The sequence below is a fragment of the Tenrec ecaudatus genome, chromosome 2, assembly GCF_050624435.1.
Source record: "Tenrec ecaudatus isolate mTenEca1 chromosome 2, mTenEca1.hap1, whole genome shotgun sequence".
Lineage (NCBI taxonomy): Eukaryota > Metazoa > Chordata > Mammalia > Afrosoricida > Tenrecidae > Tenrec > Tenrec ecaudatus.
Genome location: NC_134531.1, coordinates 185,253,712 through 185,281,206, shown reverse-complemented (window position 1 = coordinate 185,281,206; position 27,495 = coordinate 185,253,712). Strand labels below are relative to the sequence as shown.

The 27,495-nt window shown below is 43.6% G+C and overlaps 1 pseudogene; it reads left to right on the top strand.

Moving 5' to 3' along the window:
- The first annotated feature begins 24,941 nt into the window (after positions 1-24,941).
- Positions 24,942-25,677, top strand: LOC142440214 (small ribosomal subunit protein uS2 pseudogene; annotated as a pseudogene).
- The last annotated feature ends 1,818 nt before the right edge of the window (positions 25,678-27,495 follow it).

The following is a 27,495-nucleotide window of genomic DNA, read 5'->3' as shown; positions in this document are numbered from 1 at the left end:
CATCACAGCCAATCTTGTGAGCACAGTTAAGGTTTTTCCCTTCTTTCTCTTCTCTTTTTCGTTCTTTCTTCTCTCTTTCTTTGTTCTCTTCTCTGCTTTTTTTTTTTTTTAAACAATTTATTCGGGGCTCATACAACTCTTATCACAGTCCATACATATACATACAGCAATTGTATAAAGCACATCCATACATTCTCTGCTCTTCTCTGCGTTTATGATTCTCTCTTCTCCCTCTCTTTCCTTCCACATGCCACTGTTAGTTTCCAGACCCCTACCCTCTGCCTAGGAAAACTCTGCCTACCCAGTGGGGAGAGCTACAGCCTGCCCCTAAGACAGTGCTGCGCACAGCATGAGACAGTACTACACATGCCACAGGGTTCAGCTATCTCTTCATCTATTTTTAAAATTTTCTCTTCTTCGCTTTCTTTTCTTTCTTTTTTCCTTCTTTTCTCCTCTCCTTATATCTCTTCTCTCCTGCCACAGTCTCAGCAGATTTAGTTCTCCTTTTTAGTTGTTTTCGTTCTTTTTTTAAACTGCTTTGACTTTTGTTTAGTCTGTGCAACTTAGTTGTGTGTGTGTGAGTGGGTGTTAGTTTGCTTGGCATTGTTGCTCCAGTCTTTGTTTTCTTCTTTCTTTCTTTCACTTCTTTCACTCACTTTCTTTCACAAGCCATTAGTGGCCTCCAGGCCACTCCCCTCCACCTAGGGTAATTCTGAAGGCCCAACTGGGGGAGTTCCCACCCGCGTTTATTGGCTTTGCACGCAGTTGGGGAAATCACACCAGTCCTCTTCCATACACCAAGCAGCAGGAGGTTCTCCCCTTCAAAGAGTTGGGGGAACTCCAGCCTAAACCCTGAGGCTCTACAAGTGATTGGGGGAAACTCCTGCCCACCACAGGTGGGGCTCCATGCTACTGTGGGAATATCCACCCAACCTCCAAGGCAATCTCTCTGTCTACGGTAATTCCCCTACCAGCTATGGAGCTCTACACCAAGAGGGGTACAACTACACGCCCTCCTCCACACTCCAATTTCAGATGGAAACACCACAGGCCACCTTTTAGAGATCAGCCCTTTTAGAGATCAGCCAGTGAAGCAGCACCCTCGTGGGCCCACAAAAACCCAACCAGCATCACATGAGAGGACTATCCAACTCATATTACAAATAATGGAATACTGATTGGCTAGGGTAAGAGTGAAACCACAGGAAGATATAGCAATACCCTGACCCCCTCAGTACAGCTACCGGCAGATAGTTCATAGAAGCACTCATATGAGTCCCCCAAGAGAGAACCCAGTGCTCTTCGACTCTGGAAGATGGCCCCAAGCTCCTCTAAAACAACACATAAACAGCAAACAGTCCTAACAGCCTCAACGAAAAAAGCAGGAGAAACAGAAGACAATGCAGGAAGAAGTCATGGACCTAACCATGTGCATAGAAGAAGAAAATATTAACCTACTATAGAAAGAAATGTTCAGACTGCTGCTTGGAACCATACAGGATATGAGGGAAGCAAAGCAGAAAAGGGATGAAATGATAAAGGAGATAAAGGCAATGCACCAAAGAGAAATACAAGACTTAAAAAATAAAATAACAAAATCAAGTGGCAAATTGACAGACTTTGCCAACAGACTTGAGGAGGCAGAGAGTCACACCAGTGACCTACAGGATATCCAAACAGGCCTCAGAAAATGGGAAAAGCATTCAAATAAGACAATCAGAGAAGCTGAAGAAAACTTGAGAGCCATGCCTGATATGATAAAGAGGAATAACATTTGACTAACTGGACTACTGGAGAAAGACACAACAAAGAAGTCAACAGCAAAAACAGCCAGGGAATTCTAAGAGGAAAACTTCCACAGATTAATAAATGAAAATCAGGCAACCATTCAGGAGGATGAAAGAGCACCAGCCCAAGAAGAAGTCACCAAGACACATAATTGTCAAATTATCCAACTATGAGGACAAGGAGAAGATCATAAAAGCAGCTAGGAAAAGGAAACAGTCATGTATAAAGGTACCCCAATAAGAGTATGTTCAGACCTACCAGCGGAAACAATGAAGAGGAGGAGGGAATGGAGTAACATATTCCAAAAATTGAAAGAAAACAACACAAGCCCAAGAATACTTTATCCGGTCAAATGATCTATTAAGATAGATGGAGAAGTAAGAGTCTTCCCAGACAAGGACAACCTCAAAGGATACATAAGAAGAAACCCAGCCCCACAAAAGACCCTTCTCGATCCAGTATGGGCAGAAGATCAACACTCACTAAGGGCAAATAAGAGACCATCACATAGAACAACTCCACCCATCGGATGACAAAGAGGATAGCATTGGCTCAATAGTGGAAAGAAGGCAAACATAAACCACACAGACAACACAAGCCGATAAGATAGATAGATAGGAAAACACTCAGCACAAAAGGTACAGTATAACATCACAGAGTCCACAGATGGATGTAATAGCACTGAATATCAATGGCCTGAACTCAGACATTAAAAGGCAGAGGCTAACAGACTGGCTCAGAAAATACAACCCATTGATTGCCTACAGGAGACACATCTCAAGCTTGCAAACAAACACAGGTTGAGAATTAAAGACTACAGAAAAATATACCAAGCAAATGGCAATGCAAAAAACAGCAGGGGTAGTAATCTTAATATCTGACAAAATTGACTTCAAGATACAGGCCATAACAAGAGACAAGGAGGGGCACTATATAATGTTCAAGGGACCAGTAGACCAAGAACCAGTGAGCATAGTAAATATATATGTGCCTAACGAGAAACCTGCAAAATTTGTAAATCAAACACTCCAAAAGATGAAAAAAGAAATCACAGGCTCAACAATTATAGTTGGTGACTTTAACACACCACTCACTGAAAAAGACAGATCGTTGGAAAAGAAACAACAAGGAGGCTACACATATAAACAGCACAATTGGACGACTGGACTTGATAGATATTTTCAGAGCTTTTCACCCACATGCAAAAAATTGACATTCTTTTCAAGTCTACATGGCACATATTTAAAAATAGACCACATGCTGGGACACAAGTTGAACTTGAGTAACTTCAAGCACATAGAGATTATACAGATGTCTCTCTCCGATCACTGTACCATAAGGCTGGAAATTAACAGAAGGATTGAAAAGAAAACTATGGCAAATAATTGGAGGATGAACAATTCTCTATTGCAAAAGAAGTGGGTATTGGCCCAGATCAAAGTTTCTAGAAACCACTGAGAATGAAAAGATGACATACCAAAACCTTTGGGATATAGCAAAGGCATTTATCAGAGGAAAGCTGATAGCAATAAATGCACACATAAAAAAGAAGAGAGACTCGTGGATGATATCCTGGCTCAAAAATTACACCAATTAGAACAGAGTCAACAGAACAACCCTACTAATAGCAGGAGGATAGATATAATAAAAATCAGAACTGAGATACAAGAGAGGGAAAACAAAAAAACTATGAAAAAAATTAATGCAGCTAAAAGTTGGTTCTTTTAAAGAATTAACAGAATTGACAGACTGCTGGCAAACCCAACCAAAGAAAGGAAGGAACAAATGACAATTGCAAGCATGAGGGTTGAAACTGGAGACATTACAGTGGACCCTAATGAAATCACAAGGATAATTACACAGTACTATGAAGCCCTATACTCTAACAAATTCAACAATTTGGAAGACATGGACAAAGATTTGGAAACACAATCCCTCCCTGGACTATCCCAGATCGGTTTCAAGAACTACAGAACAATATCCCTAATGAACATTGATGCAAAAATCTTTAACAAAATATTGGTCAATAGAATATAAAAGCATATTAAAAATAATTCACTGTGGCCTAAGACCATTGAAAAACACATATTTCTGATGGTCTTAGGAACTAAGACACCGCTCCTCTGTCCATCTCCAGGTGGATCTTCCCACATGCAGATACACCCACATATGAGTACCCAGGGTGAAGTCTGTTACCCATGCTACATCATGCTTCAAGACAAAATTTCATTTATATGTCATTAGAAATAATATTTCACAAAAATAATAATTCACTGAGAACAAGTGGGATTCATACCAGAGATGCAAGGGTGGTTCAACATACGAAAGATCATCAGTATTATTCACCACCTTGGCAGGAAAAATTCTAAGAACCACATGATAAAATTGATAGATGCGGAAAACCATTCAACAACATCCAACACCCATTCCTGTTAAAGACACTCAAGAAGATAGGAATAAAAGGAAATTCCTCAATATTATACAAGCTATATATGAAAAGCCAACATGGTAGTTAACAGAGAAAAGACAAAAATAATTCCACTGAAAAAGGGGATCAGACAAGGATGCTCCTTGTCCCCACTCCTATTTAACATCGTACTGGAAGTCCTAGCTAACAACATAAGACAAAGAAAAGACATAAAAGTGTTCATCTGGGGAAGGAAGAAGCTAAATTACCATTATTCACAGACGATATGATTCTATACATCAAAGATCCCCTAAACTCCACAAGTGGAGTGTTGGAAGCAATAGAGGAACATGGCAGAGGGGCAGGATACAAGATCAACAAACAGAAATCTATCAGACTGCTCTACACATCAGACAAGATCACAGAAGAGATGATTAAAAAGGTAGTACTCTTTAAAATAACCAAACACAAATTTAAATATCTACGGATATACCTGACTAAAAAAACGAAAATTTGTATATGAGGAAAATTATAAAACACTACTACAAGAAACCAAGAGTGACCTCAACAAATGGAATAACATACCATGCTCGTGGATTGGCAGACTCAAAATAGTAAAGATGTCAGTTCTGCCCAAGGCACTATATAAGTTCAATGCTATCCCAATACGAATACCATCTTCCTTCCTCAAAGAATTGGAAAAACAGATTACCAACTTCATATGGAGGGGGAAGGAGCCCCGAATTAGCAGAGAACTCCTCAAGAAGAAGGACAAAGTTGGAGGGCTTGTGCTACCTGACGAACTATATGGCCACAGTAGTCAAAACAGTGTGGTAACGACAGATATTCAGACCAATGGAAAAGAGCTGAAGACCCAGAAATAAAATCCTCAGCACACAGGCAACAGATCTTTGATGAGGACCCAAAAAATATTAAATGGGAAGCAGATGCCCTCTTCAATATATGATACTAGAAAAAAATGGATATCTACCTGCAAAAAAATGAAGCAAGACCCTTACTTCACTCCATGCACAAGAATAAACTCTAGGTGGACCACAGACCTTGAGATAAAACCTCAAACAATTAGGGCCATTAATGAGGGAATTGGGACAAACCTGAGAACCTTGGCACAGGGAATACATGGCTATCGGAAATAGGGAAGGATACAAATACAAAGGAGTCACAAATAGACAACTGGGATACACTGAAGATAAGTCAACTGTAACATCGAAAGAATTCACCAAAGGGTAATAAGAGAGCCCACCAACTAGGAAAATGTCTCTAGCAATGACACATCAGACAAAGGCCTGATTGCTAAAACCTACAATACTTTGCAAGCTTACAAGAAGAGAAAAACTAGCTGGCCACTAAGGAGGTGGGCAAAGGAATTGAACAGAAGTTTCAGAGTCTGAAATTCGAATGTCCAATAAACATATGGGAAAATGCTCCCAATCGTTAGCCATAAGAGAAATGCAAATTAAAACAACTATGAGATACCACCTAACACCCTCAAAGATAGCTCAATTCAAAAAGTCAGAAAGCAACAAGTGTTGGAGGGGCTATTCACTGCTGGTGGACCTGTAGGTATGTACAACCACTATAGAAATCAATTTGGCAATTTCTAACACAGATGGAAATTGAGCTACCATAAGACCCAGCTCTCCTCCTACTGGGCATATACCCAGAAGAGGCAAGAAACAAACCACAGCCAGACATCTCTGCTGCAATGTTCATCATGGCACGGTTCACAATCGCAAGGAGTTGGAAACAACCCAAATTTCCATCAACAGACGAATGGATTTAAAATCTGTGGTACATGCATACAATGGAGTACTATGTACCGCTAAAAAGCAGTGATGAACGCATGAAGCATATTGCCGCATGGAAATAATTGGAGGAAATTATAATAAGTGAAGTAAGCCAAGCACAAAGGGAGAAGAACAACATGAGTCCACTGAGGTAAGTTTATTAAGAAAGAAAGAAAGAAAGAAAGAAAGAAAGAAAGAAAGAAAGAAAGAAAGAAAGAAAGAAAGAAAGAAAGGAAATTGCAAAATGGGCACAGGGAAAAAGCTACTGTATACAAACACTCCAGGGGTGAGGCCCAGGTAGTATGGCAGGGGCCAGAGCAAATCCAGGGGTACATATGATAGCAAACTGAAAAGGATGGGGTGGTAAGATAGGAAAAAAAAGAGATGTGTGGCAAGGGAATAGGATACTGACCCACCCAAGGGGAGGGTATTGTTTTTGTCTCCACAGGGAAAGAGGAACGAGACTTAAATCCAGTGTTCCAGGATGCAAATGCAGCCAGCAGGCATGGAGATGGAGCCAGTGGAGGGGCCTGAGGGCTTAACCCCCATACTAGTTACATGGACAACTGCCCCTCCCCCCAGAAGAATTTACTTTAGAAGATGGCACTGAAGCTGCAGCTAGGGGAGAGGGGCATGTCTGATCAGAGCACACAGGAGGAACTGAATGGGGAGGAAGAGAGAGTGGAACACATCCTGACCCACCAGGCCTGGAGGACGATATTCCCACTCCTAACAGAGTGGACCATATGGCTGATCCCACTATGAGACACGACGACCCGTGGCCCTATGGGGGACAGCACTGGAGACTCAGTATCAGGATTGGCCCAGACTGACCCCTGACACAGAGTCAAAACACTAAATGCCTGTGGCAGAGCAGTGGCCGGGAGCGGGTAGAGAGGGCGGGGAGCAGAGCAGGGAGCTCCTGAGGGAGTGCACAGGACAGACTCTGGGGCCAGAACGTGGCACCCCATCGGACTTGACTAGAGGACACTCCTAGAGGTCAAAAATCAGACCTTGGTCTATTTACAGGTTTTTCTTTCTTTTTTAATTAAAAAAATTCTAAATTAATTTATTCATTTATGGGTCATTAGCTTTCTTTTTTGTTGTCATCGTTGTGTTTTCTTTTGTTGCTTTGTCTTGCTATGCCTTGTATTTTTTGTGCATATGATTATCTATGCAGATCTATCTAGATAAGATAGGTTGGATGAACAGTCTGGAGGAGAAAACAATGGGACTGATGGTTCCAGGGGGACATGGGAGATGGGGAGACAGGGGTAAGGAGGTGGTGTTGACCAACCCAAGGACAAGGGAGCAATAAGTGACCCAAAATTAGTGGCAAGGAGGGCGTGAGAGGCCTGGTAGGAATCCAGCAAGGGCAATGTAACCAAGAGAAATTACTGAAACCCAAATGAAGGCAGAACATGATAGTGGGACAAGAGGAAAGTTAAAGGAAATAGAGGAAAGAACTAGGAGAGGAAGGGCATTTATAGAGGTCTAAATACAGGCATGTAGATGTGTAAAGATATTCATATAGGATGGTGGGGAAACAGATCCAAGTGCATATATTTATATGTTGAGTATTAAGGTAGCACATGGACATTGGACCTCCACTCAACTACTTAATCAATGCAAGAACACTGTTGTATTAAGTTGGCATCCCATGATGCACAACTGCCCAACACAATCGCTGAAGACAAATGTGTGCATAAGCAAATGTGCCAAAGAAAGCTGTTGGTGCCCAGCTACCAAAAGATAGTGTCTGGGATCTTAAAGGTTTGCAGGTAAACAAGCAGCCATCTAGCTCAGAAGCAACAAAGTCCACATAGAATAAGCATACCAGCCTGATTGATTACGAGGTGTAGAAGGGACCAGCTATCAGGTATCAAAGAACAAAAAATCCTATCAGTGGGTGCCCACCTTCATGATATGATCACTGAAGACAAATGTGTGCATTAAGCAAATGTGGTGAAGAAAGTTGACAGTGCCCAGACACTATATCAAAAGATATAGTGTCTGGGTGTTAAAGGCTTGAAGATAAACAAGTGGCCATCTAGCTCAGAAGCAACAAAGCCTACATGGAAGAAGCACACCTGTGTGACCACGAGATGTCGAAGGGATCGGGTAGCAGGCATAAAAGAACAAAAAGTCACATCACTGTAAATGAGGGTGAGTGCAGAGTGGAGACCCAAAGCCCATCTGTAGGCAACTGGACACCCCCTTACTGAATGGTCATGGGGAGGAGAGGAGCCAGTCAGATTTCAGGGTAGCAATGATGAAACATACAACTTTCCTCTAGTTCTTAAATGCTTCCTCTCCCCACTATCATGATCCCAATTCTACCTTACAAATCTGGCTGGACCAGAGGATGTGCATTGGTACAGATAGGAACTGTAAACACAGGGAATCCAGGTAAATGACCCCTTCAGGACCAGTTGTGAGAGTGATGATACCTGGACTGTGGAGGGAAGGTGGGGTAGGAAGGGGGAACCAATCATAGGGATCTACATATAACCTCCTCCCTGGGGGTAGACAACAGAAAAGTGGGTGAAGGGAGATGTCGGACAGTGTAAGACATGGCATAAAAATAATAATTTATAAATTATTAAGAGTTCATGAGGGAGGGGAAATTGAGCTGATAAAAAGGGCTCAAGCAGAAAGCAAATGTTTTGAGAATGATGATGGCAACAAATGTACAAATGTGCTTGACACAATGGATCTATGCATGGATTGTGATATGAGTTGCACGAGCCCCCAATGAAATGAATTTTTAAAATGTCCCCCATATAAATTAATGGTAATTACACCATTTCAGCTTACAAACATTCTCATGGGAATGCTCTACTTTCACCTAGCATGGAAGACCTGTACATGGGTACTCTGGCAAAATCCTCTCTCTCCAGATTCTGCATCCAATCTTCCATTCTCTGACCATGGGTTCTTGGAACATGAGCCAGCAGGCTGACATCTGACGTGCAGATTTTGTGTTTATTAGCCTCAGCAAACATGTGGGTCAGATGAAGCCTCCACTGTAACAACGGACTCACAGATTTGGGGCTTGTCAGCCTCCACAATTGCATGAGCCAGTTCTTTGAAAATCCCTATATATACTCCACTGACTTTGCTCCTCTAGTAAACCCAGCCTGAGATACTCGGTACCAAGAGTGATTTTAGAGGAACAAAATCATGAGTGAGTTTTTAATTGGTTCTCAAGTCTGGCTAATCTTGGGATGCTAGTGACACTACCACCAGTGTCAAGCAAGTACTGCTAATCCAAGGTTGAGGGTGACGATTGTGAGGTACTCTTGAGTAGGCACTGACCCTGTGCACAGGAGGACACACCACTCGGTCCTGTGCCATCCTCACAGTGGTTAAGTTTGAATCCATTATTGCAGACACTGTGTCAGTCCATCTTGTCTTCCTCAGTGGCCTTCTACTTTACCGCGCTGTTCTTTTTGAGGCCCTGGTCTCTCCTGATAATATCTCCAAAGTATGTGAGACAATGTCTCACCATCCTTGCTTCTAAGGACCATTCTGGCTGTATTCTTTCAAGACATATCTGTTTGTTCTTTTCACAGTCTGTGATATTTTCTATATCCGACACCAGCAACATCATTCAAATGCAATAGAAATAGGTAAACTATCAGCACAAATGGATCAAATATTTGTGAGAGGCAAGACTCTATGTCAGCGATTCTCAACCTGAGGGTCATGACCCTTTCACAGGGGTAACCTCCACAGAATATTGAGAATCACTGGATAGAATAGCACATGCTATGGAAATCAGTCAGCCATTTTCCCAGCCACTCCTGACATTGTTCAAACTCATCTGTTCGGATGGCTCACTGCACATCCCTTGTTTTTTCTTCACCTCTTCTACATTGTCATATCGCTGTCCTTTCATGTCCCTCTTCATTCATGGGAACAAAAGTCTCATGGAGCAAGGTCAGGTGAGTAAGCTTCATGGAGCAAGCGAGGCATGCTGTTTTTTGCCAAAATCGGATGCACAGAGATGGCTGTGTGAGTAGGTACATTGTTGTGGCGGCAAAACCAGTCCCCCATCTGCCACAAATCAGGCCTTTTTGTTATACACTATTAACAATCTTTTCAGAACCTCTAAATAGAAAGCTTGATTAACAGTCTGGCCTAGTGGAACAAACTCCAAATGCCTTATAAGTCAACATTTTGGTCCACTCAGGAGGTTGACTGATGTCCAGAATGAGGTTTGGCATCAATCGATATTTTACCATTTTTGAAAGGAGAAAAACACTGGTACACGTGAGTTTTTCCCATAGTGCTGTCCTTGAAAGCTGTGTTTAACATCACAACCATTTCTGCAACATTTTTTCCCAAACGGAAAACAAAATTTCACAGCCTCACACTGTTCTCTTAAATTGACCATCACAAAAAATGAGGTTTGTGCGAAACTGCTTTTATGAAAAAATTCACTGTGACTTGAAAGAGCCTTCCCAGCCATGTCACTGGGTACACTCACTCAGAGAGCCACTCAATGCTCGCCTAGTGGGAAAATGCGTACTACCAAAGGTCCACGCCACCCAGCACAATGTCATTTCTTTGGGGGTTCCCCCTCGTAATGTGTGCATGAGCCATGAATGTTGTTGTCTGTAGCAATGCTTCATCCTTTTCACTGCTGTGTAGTATTCCATTTATTCCCCTCAATGCTAGCACGTGGGCTGTGTTCTGCTGATGATCTGATCTTCAGATGTATATACAATGCAGCACCCCCTAGGGATTAGGTGGAGCTAGCCTCCGTTTTCTTTACATCCAATCCAAAGCTTGGCAGAAAATGGAACTGCCTTGTTTCAGGCATGTAGGCATGACCTGAGAATGCACTCTGCAAAGGACAGATGATCTAAACTAGAAAGTGCTAGACACTGTCTCCTGCAGGCTTGACAAACCCCAGGCTCCTGGTGGCCCCTCCGACTCACCTTCTTCACAACAAAGTTCAAGTGTTCCAAGTTGGCAGGCCAGAGGTGCTGGTGGCAGCTGGATCCCAGAGTCCCCAGTGGCCAACGTTAGGGACGCCTCGGGAAAGAGAGGAGCTGCGGCCAGGCGCCAGGAGTGACTCCACAACTGAAATATGTGCTCTTGGCCAGGGTCTCCTTCCTCGCTCCTCTCGGCACTTTCAGGCAGCGAGGAGTTGGCAGGACCAGGGTGCAGATAACGCCGAGAGCCCCAGGCCCTCTTCTGTCATCGCCTCCCCAACGTGAAATCCAAGATCTTGTTTATTTATGAGGAAATTCTGTTCTGCTGCTCGACAAATGGTGTATGGGGGCCAGGGCCCATGGAGCGTGGAGCTGGCCCATGCTGTGTCCTCCAGGAGGCAAGCTCAGGAGGAGGCCTGGCAGTAGTGGAGGGCTAGGCTGGACATTCCCGGATGGGGCTGGGGAAAGTTGGGTGGGGGGTGGGGGTGGTGGTGGTGGTGTGTCCTCCCTCCTCCTGTCTGACGAGAGCCAGAAATCCCTTGCCTTGCCTGATAGAGCCACTGCATGACGGGCCAGGAAACTACCAAAACTAACAGCCTAGTGCCTGGTCTGATGCGCTTGCCACCAGACAAATGCCAGTTCTTGCTGGGAGGATGAAATGCAGTGCTGTACGTCAAGTACCCAAGAGACGGTAAAAAGAAAGGCAAATCTACGCTGTGGGCCACGACTTGTCAGGGGCCTCTTCGTGAGTACCGCCAATTCACCAGTAATGCTATTAAAGTGAGATGTGAGCGTCTTTATTTTATGTTGAAAGGGTAGAAGTTCAAGGCGATGAAATAACCTATCCAAGGTGTAGCCTCTTAAGTGTAGGAAACTCACCTCAAACTCAGGGCTGTCCCACCTGAACTGTCATCTGGGTGGGACTGACGTGAGAACTCTGTCAAGAAAGAGCCGGGGCCCAGCCGGGGCGGCCTACTTGAGGCTGAGTTGAGTCTGATTCTCTATCTAGGCTTCTTCCATCCTATCTGCCTGCCTCCGGCAGGGAAATGTCCTTACCAAGGTGGTTGATGGGATCATAAGTAGTGATACAACATGCACTTCTGTATACAATTTTTAAAGAAAAGAAAGGTGCTGTTGAGTCCATTCTGACTCATGGAAGAACTGTGCTTCGTCGGGTTTTCGATGGCTACGGCCTATCAAAAGAGGATCACTAGACCTTTCTTCCATGGTGCCTCGGAGAGGATTTGAGCTGCCAATCTTTTGTTCAGTAGCCAAAGGCTTAACCATCTGCACACTCGGAACATCCCTGCCACACATGCGCGCACACACATACACACACGTATGAATGATGATTGCTAATTTGACATTCCATTTATATTTCAGATGTATCTGATAGAAAGGCATGGTGCTTCTCATCCAAACAAGGGTCTCTTGGTGACCCCCAAATCTTCTGTTAGCGCTTTATGCTCATGGATGGAGGTAAGGCCCAAGTGTGTGTGTGTGGAACTGACTCTTTCATCTCCACTTCCAGAGTTATAGGCCTAAAACAACAGGGACATACTTTTTAAGTGACAGTTATAAAACTAAATATATTAGCTATGAAGTAAATACCAATGGATGAAATGCCTCTATTGAAGAAAAAGCCTCCAGCTTCAGACCTACCAAACAAGGTTATTCTCTTTTTCCCTTGCAGGTTTTCAAAATGTGCCCACAGCTGAGTTCCAAACTTTCCAGATTCCGTCTCTGTCCCTCCCAGTCTGCATAAACTCTTCACCTCCGCCTTCTCTAGTGCTGATGTGCTCCATTTTATTGCCAAATATTTCAAACATACGTTAAAGCATAGAAAATAGTGCAGCAGACACCCCTAGACCTGCCGCTGAGACTTCATCAATGCTGACATTGTGCTATATTTGCTTCAGACCTTTTCATAAAAGTTCCGCCCATCTTGTTCCCGCTTCCACTGTCCCCGGACATACCCACTAATGACGTGAAGATGCCATGCCTCGCTTCTATGCAGGTTTACTGCTCTTACTCTGAGAGCTCTATGTGGAATTGTCTCGTGCACTTCTAGAATTATCTAAAGAATGTCATGTAATAGATATCTTTTTAACAACTTGCATTTTGAGAATTATATACATTGAGACCTGTAGATGTCTTCCATTGATTTGAGCTGCCAAACAGTACTCAGCTGCATAAATAAATAGCAGGTTGTTTATCCACGGACACATTGATGGGCAGCTGTTCCCGCTTTTTTGCTATCACAATCTGTCTCTATGATTATCGTTGTCATATTTCCTTGTGCTCTCAAGTTATTCCTGTTAAAAATCCCATTCCTGTTAAAAACGGACTATCTCAGTTGGGTTGCTTTTCATGTTTATCTGGTATCTATTATCTGCTCTTCATCTTCTGCTCCAAGGCTGAAACCAAGGTAGCTTCATGAATCAGGATTTGAGAGAGCTTTGAAGAAGAAGAAGAAGAAGAAGAACAAGAAGAAGAAGAAGAAGAAGAAGAAGAAGAAGAAGAAGAAGAAGAAGAAGAAGAAGAAGAAGAAGAAGAAGACGAAGAAGAAGCTGCAATAATAGAAAGCCAAGCACGGAGCATTCTAGGAAAGGATGAGAGTCACATGGCAACATACTTGGCCCCACTGTCTGGTGTTAATTGATCCTAGACACTGGGGGTGGGGTACTGTTCTTATGCCCAAGGACCTTGGGGAACAGTTCTTTTTCATCACGTGCTTGGGTTTGTGCTGTTTGCATTCTATTAATTCTTGTACCAACTCCTATTTGAGAGTTGAACGCTTGTTTAGATCCAAGTCCATGATTTCCAAGCCTGGCTGTGCATCATAGCTACTCTGGGGGGACTTTTAAGACACTCAGATCTCTGCACTCCATCCCTGCCTATTCAGATCAGTGAGTCGCAAGCAAGACGTGAGAATCTGTAGTGTTTAGTAAACTCTGCAAGATGCAGCACCAGCGCTGAGGGAGTTGTTATCTGAGCCCCTAAGGGCGCCTGCCATTATGGAGAGGATGTAAAGCTGTCCTGCCAAGAGGACATAGACTTGGTTAATCGTCCCCAGCTAATCTTGCTCCTTGTCACACGTCCCATCACCGTGCCCCCGTGAGCACTTGTTTGTGGGCCTGGCCCGCTCTGAGATTCCCCATCAAACCTCTCCTTTTAAAACAAGCTACTCCTTGTTTAGAATACGGTTCCCTGGATTGAAGAGAGCTGGAAAAGTTGGGAAGGGAACTGGCTGCATCTCCCACCCATTGGACCATCTAGAGAAGAAAGTCGAGCCGGACCATGTGAGAATCAAAGGCTGTACAACTGCCCACAGAACAATGATAAGAGTAATAGCTTTCAGGGACAGATGGAGCTATTAAGAGTCTCCCTTTAAGGGCAAAGACGCTGGAGCACAGGAAAATGGTGGCACAGCTAGAAACTGGTGGAGGCCAGATTGCATCACTCTGACTTCACAGCCCTGGGCACAGACACTGTCATGTCTGCACTGGGTGGGAAAGGATTCCACAGAGCACTATCTCTGGGGGTACCCTATTGGCTCCTCCGATTCTGGGGCATTAAGGAAGTCCCAAAGGATCCCGGGAGCATGATGATAACACATTCAGCTACACCACAAAAGGTTGACAGCAATTCAACCCACCACATGCTCTGTGGGAGCAAGACGCGGCAGTCCACTCCCTTGGAAGCCCTAAGGGTCAGTTCTACTCTGTCCACTAGAGTCACTGCGTTGGAATAGATTCAACAGCTGTGGATAACACAGAGTACTCAGTCTGTATTGCATCTTCTTATGTCCCAGTCCTTAGATTTAAAACAAATTGTAAATGTTCATATGCGAATACCAATACTGGCAGTAGGAGGGTCCATGAGTTATCATGGATTCAAAGACAGAATCCAAACACGAATTGTTTACAAGGATTGGGAATCAAAGGCATAGTCATTAAAAAATGTAATTATAATTTCATTCAGAAATGTATCAGAATCTCATTTCTCTTTATGACTGAATAATATTTGCTTGCAACATTTTGTTCATGCATTAATCTGTTGGTGCAAACTTGGGTTGGTTCCACATTTGTCTATTGAAAAAATGTTGTAATTTGTATGAGCATACAGTGTCTGTCGGAATCCCTACTTTACATTTTTTTAGGTATGTACAGGGGAATTTCAAAAAGTTCATTGAAAAATTCCATTATTTTAATTCTGTTTTTCCATAAACTTTTTTGAAGCCTCTTTCTACCTAGAAGCAGAATTTCTGGGTCATGTGGCAAATCTGTGTTTAGCTGTTAGAAGAACCACCAAACTGCTTTCCGTAACGCTTGAAGCATTTTATGCTCCCACTAACAATGGAAGAGGGTTCCAGTGTCTCCCCATCGCTGCCAGCATTGATCATTGTGTTGTACTTTCTGATCATAGCCATGCTCTGGCTGGCTGCCTGGAGTCCGCTCCAACTTGCACTGACCCCGTGGACAACAGAGGGAGACAGTGCTTGGGTCTGGACCGTCCACACAATTGTGCCTGTGCTTGAGTCCATTGTTGGAGCCACTGGGTCGATCCATCTTGTCAAGGGTCTTCCTCTTTTCGGTTGCCCTCTACTTTACCAAGAATGATGTCCTTTTGCAAGGGCTTTTCTCACACTAGAACATGTCCAAAATATATGAGTCTAACCAGCTTTACATCTAAGGAGAATTCTTCCGAAATCGATTTGGTAGTGCTTCTGGCAATCCACGGTTCTTTGAGTGTCCTTCACAAGCAACCGGAATGCAGACTCATCCATTCTTCCTCAGTCCTCCTTATTCATTGTGCAGATTTCCCACGCATAGGAAGCCATTGAAAATACTATCACTTGGGTCAGGTACACTTTAGTCTTCAAAGTGACATTCTTGCTTGCCATCAAAAGAGGTTTTGTGCACTAGTTTTGCTCAGTGTGATATGTTGCTTTATTTCTTGTCTGCTGCTTCCATGAGTGTTGATAGTGAATCAAAGCAAACTAAAATTCTTGAACACATCATTCTTTTCTTCATTTAGAATAATGTCTATTGGTTCAGTGGTGAAGATCTGGGTTTTCTTTCTATTGAGTTGTTAATAAGCATTCCTTCAGTTTGATGCTACAATCTTCTTCGTGGAGCTCAGATTATTTGCTCAGCATACAGACTAAATAAGTGTGGTAAAAGGATACAACCCTGATTTTAAAGAAGCAGTAGCCCCTTGCTCTGTTTATGTGATTATTTCTTGGTCTGTGTTCAGGTTCTGAATGAGCACAGTGAAGTGTTCTGGAATTCCCATCCATTGCAATGTTATACAGTCTGTGATGACCTGAATAGTTTAATGCATTTGTATAGTCAATAAAACACAACCAAACATCTTCCTGGTATTGGTTGCTATTAGCCCAGATGTACCTTACATCAGCAATGACATTCCTCCTGCCAGGTCCTCTTCTGAATCCATACTGAACCTCTTATTGATATACTGCTACACCCATTTGTAAATTATTTTCAACAAAAAATTTACTTGCATGTGATATTAATGATACTGTTTGATAATTTCCACATTCTGTTGGGTCACCTTTTATTGGAATGGGCACATACATGGATCTCAGTGGGTTGTCCAGAGAGACATTCTAGTGGTTATGTCTCTAGGAAAAGCAGAGACAAAAGTTTGTGGTTACCGAGGGCTGGGAGGAGAACAGGAAGTTACTGTATAAAAGATACTGAGCTTTACAAGGGCTCAAGTAGAGAGAAAATGTTTTGAAAATAATGATGGTAACATATGTACAAATGTGCTTGACACATGGATGGATGGATGAATTGTGTTAAGAACTGTAAGAGCCCCCAGCAAAATGATTTTTATAAAAGATACTGAGCTTGAAAAAAAAGATACTGAGCTTCCATTTAAGGTAATGAAAAATAGCTGGAAATGGGCTGTGGTGATGTTATTAATATCACTAAATTGTACACGCAAGAGTGAAACTGACACATGTTTTGGTATATGTATCTTACTACAATAATTTTTATTTAACAAATTGTGTATGTTGTAGGATAGTTAATCTATTATAAAGTAGGTGTTCAATAAATAGTTCCCAAGGCATGAACAAAATGTTCACTGCAGTATTGTTTATAATAGTCAAAACTAGAAATGACTTAAGCTTCCCCTAATAGGGGAGTGGTTGTGAAACTACGGCATCTCACCATTCTTGTGCCGAGCGGTTTTCTCCAGGTGGATGAATATTCAGAATATATCAAGGAAAATGGGAACGTTAGAGAAGGTGACATGGAGAAAACAAAGTAAGAGAAGATGTCTGACACATAGTAGGGAGCCAGTAATGTTGCCAGCATAAACTGGGCATCAAGTAAATTAATTGTTCCCAACCCAAAGACATTGAGCAAGTCCAGGGATCTCAAGCCTACCCATGAATATAGCCCTCCTCAGTGCCCAGGCTGACTCACTGTCCCCCACAACTGAGGCACTTAAGCCCTTCCGATGCCAAAGCTACCTGGAAGTGTGCAGCTCTTTCTTCAGTTCTGCCGTGGGATTGCAGAGGCCTGGGTGCCTTATAAAACTTTCCATTCTGCTAACAGCCTAATTTTGCTAGCTTGCTGCTTAATCCAGACATGAGACCAGGACTTGGGCTGGGGACAAATCCAGGGAGCCATCATCATACCATCCTCAGGACTGCCATATCAATGCCCAGGGACCACATTTTTCTTCTTTAAGTCCTTGCTCCTTCCCAGAAAAGTTCCTCTTCTTCCTGGATAGCCACGTCTAGTGAGTCCATGCCCCCAGCTCACCAGACACGCCCAGTTGTCCCTGACTTCCATTCGCAGTAGGACAGTCCTACTCCTGCAACCACACACACACGTGCATGAGTACACACATGTTCACTTGCGCTATTGTTTTCAATGCTCTAAAATTGATTGTGGAGATGATTGTACAACTCTTATTAACATTATGTAATAATGAAATAACACGTTGAACTATGTGGCACTAACACTTTTATTAAAACCGAGGAAGTTTCAGTCTCTTCTGACATCCATTTTTATCATTTATTTCTTTCTTGCCTTTTTTGAAAATCATTTTATTGGGGTTTCACACAACTCTTATCACAATCAATACATGCAGCAATTGTATAAAGCACATCTGTACATTCTTTGCCCTCATCATTTTCAAAGCATTTGCTCCCCACTTAAGCCCTTTGCATGAGGTCCTCTTTTTTCCCCTCCCTCCCCGCTCCCCCTCCCTCCCACAATCAGTCTTTAGGAGGATTCAAGGAGACACGCATTGGGGACTGAAGGTGATCTGGTTTCTTCAAGGCTCGAGATTGTAATGAAAAGACCACTGGCTTTGAAACCAGACTGACTGGGGTTCAAATACAGACTCTAGCACCACTTGCTTGTGTGATCTTAGCCAAGTGATACGAACCCCACACTTGCATACATACACAAAGGTGTAAGGACATCATAAGAAGAGACCTCAGGAAACAGTTCGAGGAGCAGGTGAAAGCTACTTCTTTTGCTGGCAGCATCCATTGGCGGTACTAAGGGAACTGTGGAAGAATTCCAAGACATAACGATTGCCAGGAAAACTCTGGGAACCCCTCACTTGACCCATAGGATTTGAAGATTGCAGTAAACCGTTTACAAGGAGCTCTGTTGGTGCTATTGGGTAGGTGTCGGGCTCTTGACCAAAAGGTCAGTGGTTCAAACCCAGCACACATTCCACAGGAGAAAGATGGATAATCTGAGATATCTACTCTGATAAAGATTTACAGTCTCAGAAACCCTATGGAGCACAGTTAAGTCACCAGATCATGCATCAACATGACTTGATGGCAATGCTTTTTAAAAATCGTTTATAGCTTACAACTATCCATAATCTACTTTCCCCTAATCACATTTCAAATTCCTCTCAGAAAATACCTAATTCCCCATTGTGTGAAGTCGTGGTGGAATAGTGTACTAGTCTGCTTCTAAGAAAACCAGAGGTCCATATCCTTTCTCTCCTGGACCTGATAAACTAGGAGGCTGGTCAGACCAAACACCTACCAAGGATTTGAATGTCGATTCCACAAAGAAAGGAAGATGGCCAGAGGTCAGTCATCATGGCGGCAGTGGCTGATCTTATAGTAACAAGATGGTCGCCATACTTCCCAGAGATACCAGACAACTCTCCATGTCTAAGCTTGATCCTCCTACTTCTGATCAATTGTATGGTCCTTGGGCATCCTTCTGATGGCTTCCTATTGCTTCTGACAGGTGAAGTCTGATAGAAAGGCAAAGACAGAGTTCAACAAGTCGCTGTCGAATGAATGCATGAGCATAAACTGAATGGATTGGTGAGCGAATGGATGACGTGCATACTTCCCTGCCTTTCCATGCACTTAGTTCCCCACTCTTTCCCCAGTGCCTGGCAGCAGTGACAAAAGGTCTAGTTTCATCTTCTCAATGCTCCAGGCTCCCTTTGTTTACAGGGCTTTGTCAGGAGCTGTTTCCTCTACGTGGAATGATCCTTCCCTCATTCATCCTAGTATCTCTTATTCTTCATAAAGCAGCCACTAGATGAGAGAAGCAGCCTGTCTTCCACCACCAGATCATACCTGGTTATGGGCTCTCTCATCAGCCACAGGTTACACTCTAATCTCCAGGAGGGCACAACCCCATCTATTCTTGTAATAATATATCTCTATACCTAGGCCAGTGTTTTCAGGCATCAAGTATTTAATAAATAGCTGTTAAACAAATAAACCTAAACTCCTCGTGATCCAGCTATTTCCAAATCATAGCAATCGATGGGACAGAATAGAACTTCCCCATAGGATTTTCTAGGATGAGAGCAGACTGGCTGCCACATCTTTCTCCCAAGCACTTGAACCACTGCACTACCTGGGTTCCCCACTACATAAATCAGTGTCATTATAGGCTCCTTGGGAGGAGTTTGCAGGAGATCTTCATTGCAATAGCACTCAGTAAATGCCTCTTATAGAATGTGAATTTAGTGCCTCAACCCCGAGCATTGGGTAAGTTCTTGGAGAGTCCTTGATGGGCACTAAAGGAGGCCTGCAGATGGAGATGAGAGGAAGTGGTTGTAAGAAACCTGGAAAAAGAGTGGTTTCGTGAAGGCAGCAGAGAGCCAAGAGCCAAATTCTTCTTCTGTTCTTGGCTGTGGGCCGGTCCGGAACCCAGGTGTCCTGGCGCCCAGTATGCGGCCTGCTCTCTCGGGCATTGGGAAACACTCTGAATATTAAACAGTATATACGCCCCACCTGACCCTCCTTCAATGCACACACTGCCAGAAAGAAAGGAGAACCCACAGAAAAACACAGCTCTTTAATCCCCTTGGCTGGAATACATTCTAGTAAGTCCCCTTGCAAACCGATTAGATCTTCAAGAGGCCTCCAAAGAAATTGAAAATGACCTTCTAGGCTAGAACACTGCCTTACTCCTGGGGTCATGAGTCCTTGAGTGGGACCCCAAGTTCAGGCCCCAGAGTCTGGGAACTTGTTGGCTTCCACAAGCCTCCTCTCCAGGTGGGTGATTCATCTCTTCATAGCCTTGGCAGCTCTGGCTGGCAACAGGAGCAGTTGATGACATCACATGCTTCTAAAACCCAAACTCCCAACCAACCATAGAAGACACCAGACCTCAGAAGGGGTGGGTGCAAGAAAGGCAACTATGGCCCTGAATTTCTTTTCTTTTTTTAAACTTTGAAAGAAAAAGAAAGAACTAAAGTTAACTGCTAATAATTTAGCATGATGAAGTTGTTTTCACTCTGGTGCCTCATAAATTACCTTTGATTTAAAGTTTCCAAAGATTCACTGAGCAGTTCAAAGGACCTCACCATGGAGGAAATGAGCTTCTCCCTCCATGTCCCCACCCCCAACCTCAGGTGAGGACTGAGATCACTAGCTGGAGGGCCTCATCAGGGCTGTGGCCCAAACATGGGCAACTGACAGACTTACTGACTGACTAAGAAGCTGTTGGTGAACCTGACCAACAGGCTGACAGACTGGTGAACTAGCCAAGTGAAAGATGAGCCAATGGAGTGGTTGATACATCAGCTCACTAGGAACCAGTAAACAGATCGACAATTGACCAACAGATCAACTGACTGGCTGATGGATTATCCAACCAACAAGCCAATGGATTTTGAAGTTAAGCAGCTGAGCACCTACCCAACAGGTGAATGAGGCAACCTATCCAAACAATGACAGAAGAAATGATAGGGGCATCTAGTGAGTGGAGCAGCTAAGAAGTCACTGACATGCACAATGATCAGAAAAATCTTGGATTTCAAGTACAACACACCATGAAGGATACTCCAAAAGGAAGACCTCGTGCATCGAGGAAGAGGGAGCAGAAACCAACAAACAAAAAAATTGAATCATTCACTAGAAGGTGAGGAAGGAAGAAGACCCCAGACTTCAAGTTGATGATCATCCAACATTGTTGGTGTCAAGAGTTGCTGAGGTGGGAGAGGGGAGGGACAGTGGAGGTGGGTGGGTGGGGAGACAAGGCTTTCTAGTCCCGTAAAGAGTTATAGTCTTGGAAACCCTCAGGGGCAGGTCCTCCCTGTCCTTTAGGGTTGTCATGAGTAGGAATCGACTCAATAGCAAGGAGTTTGGGTTTTCTTAGAGAGCTGCATATTGGATCCCTGGTGGAATGGTGGTTAAGAACCCATCTGCTTACCAAAAGGACACTGGTTCAAAATCACCGGCACTCTGTGGGAGAGAAGACCAGGTAAGTGTCTCCCATAAAAACTTCAGTCTAGGAAGTCCTATGAGGCAGTTCTAACTGTCTTCTCCCTGCAATGAATCAAAATAGACTCAAAGGCACACAATGGCATTGATAAAAGTTACACAAAGAGGTTGGGAGATTCCAAAATATTGTCAAGATGTTATTACTAGACTGTGGGCATTGAATCAAATTAGCAATGAGCAAGTCCAGCTTCTCTTTAACACCCCTTTGATCTGCTTCCAACATGGAAGGGGAGGGGCTCAGTGAAAGCAGGGAGGCATTCATTTTCTTAAAGTCTTATACTTGGGGTTATAAAATACAGGGACCCTAGGGATTATGAGTGACGTTTCCCTTAGCTTCTCATTTTATCCTGTTCAATCCCAACTCACAGCAATCCTACAGGACAGAGTAGAATTGCCCCCATTGAACTTCTAAGGGTAAAAATCTTTACAACCTTAGAAAGCCCACTGCCACCTCTTTCTCCCACAGAGCGGATGGTGGTTTTGAACTGCTGGAATTTGGGTTAGTAGCCGAGAGCTTTAATCAATGAACCACTAAGGCTTCAAATTATATTTCTTTATTGTGGCTAGGTGCCAGTAAGTCAGTTCTGACTAATAGCAGCCCTGTACACATCAGAATAGAACACTGCCTGATCCTGCAAGAATATCACAAGTGTTGTTGTTTGAGTCCATTGTTGTAGCCACTGTGTCACTTTCTCACTTGGAGGGTCTCCCTCTTTTGCAATGACCTTCTACATTACCAAGCATAATGCCCTTCCTAGGTGGGATAGGAGAAGCCCTCGGGGTGTCGTAGTTAAGTGCCGAGCAGCTAACCACAAGATTGCTGATTTCAAACCACCAGCCACTCTGGGGGAGAAAGATGAGGTTTTCTACTCCGGTAAAGAATTAGTCTCAAAAACCCACAGGGACAGTTCTATACTGTCCTACAGGATCGCTATGAGTCGGAATCCACCACTTGTCTATCAGGTTGTCATCGGGTGGTGGCTTGTGTGTGGCTGTGATGCTGGAACCTATGCCACTGGTATTTCAAATGCCAGCAGGGTCACCCCAATGAAGAGGTTTCAGAGGAACAGGAAGCTAGAAGGACTTGACTCAGCACTTTGGAGGAAGGAACCACTGAAGATCTTATGCACAGACCTGGAACACTGTCAGATGCTAAGGCTATGAATGGAAACAGGACAATGTCAGAGAAACTGCTAGAAAACGGGCCCCTTGGTTTGGGGAGCACTAGAAATGTAATTGAGGAGGAGCTGGTTTCCTGGTGACGTGAGTCAGGTAGAGCCTGTGGGACTGCAACCCCTGGGATCTTCATTTGCTGATGGGGAACAACCCAAGGTAGGGACAAACCCAGCTGCAAACATCTGCTAATGATTGGCGTTGGAATGTGTAAAGTATGAATCTAGAAAAATTGTAAATCATCAAATGTGAAATAGAACGAATAAAGACCTATATTCTAGCCATTAATAAGCTGAAATTGACTGATATTGGCCATATTGAATCAGTAGGCCACGTGATTTTCTATGCTGGGGATAGCACAATGAAGAGGAATTGTGTGACATTCATTCTCAAAAAAGACATTGCAAAATAAATCATGAAGTACAATGTTGTGTGGGATATGGTGGTATTTGTCTGCCTTCAAGGAAATCCAATCAACAAATGATTCTTCAAATTATGCACCGAATTATGAATAAATTGAAGAATTCTACCAACGATTCCAGTCAGAAATGTATCAAACAGGCAATCAATATGCATTGCTAATTATTGGCAATTGAAATGTAAAAGTTGGAAGGAAAACTAGCTGCAAAATATGGACTTGATGACAGAGACAAAGCTGGAGATCGCATGATAGAATTTTGCAAAACCAGCAATTTGTTCGTAGCAAGTACATTTTTTCCAACAACACAAAAGACGACCGTACACATAGACTTATCTGTATGGAATAAATAAATAAAATTGACTACATCTGTGGAACAAGATGCTGGAGAAGCTCAATATCAGCAGCTACAACCAGGCTAGAGGCTGACTGCAGAACAGACTATCAATTGCTCATAAGTTAGTTAAGGACAGAGTTAGAGAAAAGTAAAACAAATCAAAGAGAGCCAAAATAGAACCTAGAGTTGATCCCATCTGAATTTCAAGAACATCTCAAAAGCAGATTTGACACGTGAGACCCTGGTGGCAGAAGACCAGATGCTGTGGGAGGACATCGGATCATTCATGAAGAAAGCAAAAGGCCATGAAAAGACACGAAAGGAGGAAAAGACCAAAGTGATGGTCACGAGAGACTCTGAAACTTGCTCTGAAGAGTAGAGTAACCGGCACAGTTCACAGTTGCAAGGAGTTGGGAACAACCCAAATTTCCATCAACAGACGAATGGATTTAAAAACTGTAGTACATTCATACAGTGGAGTACTATGCATCGCTGAAACCCAAATGAAGATAAATTATCCAAATGAAGGCTGAGCATGATAGTGGGACAAGAGGAAAGTTAAAGGAAATAGAGGCAAGATAGAGGCAAGAACTAGAGGCAAAGAGCATTTATAGAGGTCTAAATACAGGCACGTACATATGCAAATATATTTATATAGGATGGTAGGGAAATAGATCTATGTGCATATATTTATAGGTTTAGTATTAAGGCAGCAGATGGACATTGGACCTCCACTCAAGTACTTAATCAATGCAAGAACACTTTGTTCTATTAAATTGGTATTCCATGATGCACACCTTCCCGAAACAATCACTGAAGACAAATGGGTGCATAAGCAAATGTGGTGAAGAAAGCTGTTTGTGCTTGGCTATCAAAAGATGTAGTGTCTGGGGTCTTAAAGGCTTGAAGATAAACAAGCGGCCCTCTAGCTGAGAAGCTACAAAGCCCACATGGAAGAATCACACCAGCCTGTGTGACCACGAGCTGTCTAAGGGATCAGGTATCAGCCATCAAAGAACAAAATATCATATCATATCATTGTAAATGAGAGTGGATACCCAAAGCCCATCTGTAGGCAACTGGACACTCCCTGACAGAAGGGTCACGGGGAAGAGACAAACCAGTCAGGATGCAGGGTAGCAACGATGAAACATACAACTTTCCTCTAGTTCTTTAATGCTTCCTCCCTCTGACTTGAGGTAACCAAGATAAAAAATTAATTGTTGTGTGGCACTACCCAGAGAAGTGTCCATATAACACTGTTCTGGGTTCCTGTTGTAACTTACAAGGGAAACTTGCACAATGTCTGGACCCCTTGATTTCTTACCGACGGAGAAGGAGGTCTTCAATTTCCTGGTGGCAGGAATGCCTTTAGGCGGCACCGAGTTTGACCCCCACATGGAGCAGTGTGTCGACAAGAGGAAAAGTGACGCCATCTACATCAGAACCCGGAAGAAGTTTCTGTTGGAAGCTCGGGCCATTGTTCCCATTGAAAACCCTGCTGATGCCAGTGTCATATCCTCCACTCACCAGAACCTCGCAAGCTCCCAGGAGTTAAGGCTTTTGGTGGCTACTGACCCCAGGGCTGACCACCAGCTTCTCCCGGAGGCATGCTAACTTGCCCACCATGGAATGCAGATTTGCCTCGGCGCTAGGTGGACATTGCTACCCTCTGTAACAACAAGGGGGGCTCACTCAGTGGGCCTAATGTAGTGGGTGCTGGCCCGGGAAGTTCTGCGCAGAAGGGGCACCATCTCCTTCACAAGTTAGTAGTTGTGGGTAGTCATGCCTGACCTCTTCTTTCCTGCAGGGACCCGGAAGAGTTTGAAAAGGAAGAGCAGACTGCTGCTGAGAGGGCTATGACCAAGGAAGAACTTCAGGGTGAATGGGCTGCTACCACCCCGGAACTGACACAGGCTGCTCGGAAGGTGTGCAGGGGCCCTCAGTGCTGACTCGGCGGTTCACGACTGAAGACTGGCGCCCTCAGCCTGCAAGTAATGATTTGTCCGCAGCCCTTACTCTGCAGGTCACTGAGTAGGAACAACCACTGAGGGATATTAAGCTGTTCTTCCAAGTTCTTTTAGAAAACAGAAATCAGGTTGACCAGAAATAAATACCAATTTCAAAAAAACAAATAAAACCTAAGTGCTACACGCATCTAAAGCTCTAATAAAATGTTTGGGAATTTTGGAAAGATGAAGAAGGAATCCATTTGCTCCAAGACCTGTGCTAGCTGACACATATGAAAGAAAGAGGCACAGATCGCTCTGCGTAGACTCAGAAGATTCCTCTCGCTGGAGCACTGAAGCATGAGCCATCTGTGTCTCCTACTCACTCCCCAAATGCTAGTTCGAGGCTCACCTCTTCCTATATAGTGCTCCAGCAAGAACACAGGATTAAAAAGCAAATCGCTGGGAGTTCCCATCCTGAAACAGCCATTGGCAAATTGTGTGGCTTTAGACAAGATCCCCCGTTTCTCTGGGCTTTAGTTTTCTTTCCTGTAAAACGGGAAGGAAAAGAAAAATAAATCGAGACTTCCATCAAGATGGCTAAGTAGGCAGATCCCTAAAAAGCACCTCTCCAACAAAGACACAAGAGACCAAAGGAAACATACGCCTAAATCATGTGTTCTGGGAGCCTGAGCTTCAGAAGAAAGGATAGAGAGGTGCACTGAATATCAACTAGGAGGAGAGGCTGAGAAGAGCGGCCAGAGGAAACGGCTAGCTGGCCTGATGAAGGCCAGCATCTTGAGATTTGTAAGTAGCAGTTGATTGAGACAGTGGCCTGACAGCCCAACTGTCTATCTGTGCCTGGCAACAAGAAACACTCTTAGTGACAGAGAAGAGGCCAGCCCTCACCTTGACTCAACCAGTGCCTGGTTACACATACCCCCTGCACGTCCAGATCTTCCAGAGGTCAGTGCCCCACCCTTGTTAGTGGGTCTGCTGGTGCACCACCCCTGAGTCTGGAGGAACATGAACTCCGACTCATCAGACCAGAAAGCACAGGTCCAATCAAGCAGCCTTCAAATGGGAATCCTGGGTGGGAAAGAACTCTTTCCATAACCATCCATCCTACCCTCAGCTACCTTCTGAACATGAAAGAGGTGGTCCCAGGAGCAAGCAGCCTGCCTTCACCCCCACCTGAGCCTGTTCAAACTACTTCTGGATCAGGTTCCTGACCCCAGACAACAGCTAGACCTAGGAGTACTCCATCAAGGACTGAACTTCACACCCATAACCCTTCACCGCACCCCTGAGCTCCCTGGCTGGCATAGGCTGTCGATCTGTACCAGGTGCCCTGCCCTCCACAGCCGTCTCCTCTCTCCGTAGTTTTTTTTCTTTCTCTCCTTCTTTATTCTCTTCTTTCCCGTCCTTTGTTTTTGATCCATTCTTTGTTTGATTTCCTTTCTTCTATTTATTTTTCATTTTCCCTTTATTTCTCCTTTTTTCTTTTCTTTTGGATTCTTCTTTATTCTCTTTTCTCTTCCTCCTACCTCATTTTACCTATTGTCTTCCTTCCTTCTTCTCTCTCCTCCCCTTGTTTTTTAATTTCCTTTTCAATTATAAAATTATTTTTCTTGCTGTAGTTTGCTTGCTTAACCCGGCTTGTTTGGTTTTTGCATTTCTCGTTATTAGCTTTTTTCAGTTGATTGTTTTTGCTTATTTCTCTTGTTTTGTTCTTGATTTAGTGTTTCTTGTCCAGCCTGATGGAAGACAGCAATCCTGCCCATAAGAGCAAGCCGTTCCTGTACCTGCTAAAGTTATACCTACTGGTAGGGACCACTACTTACTCCTGTACTATCTGATGATAAATAGACAGCAACTGTGATTGTTAGGGGTTCTATCAACTAGAC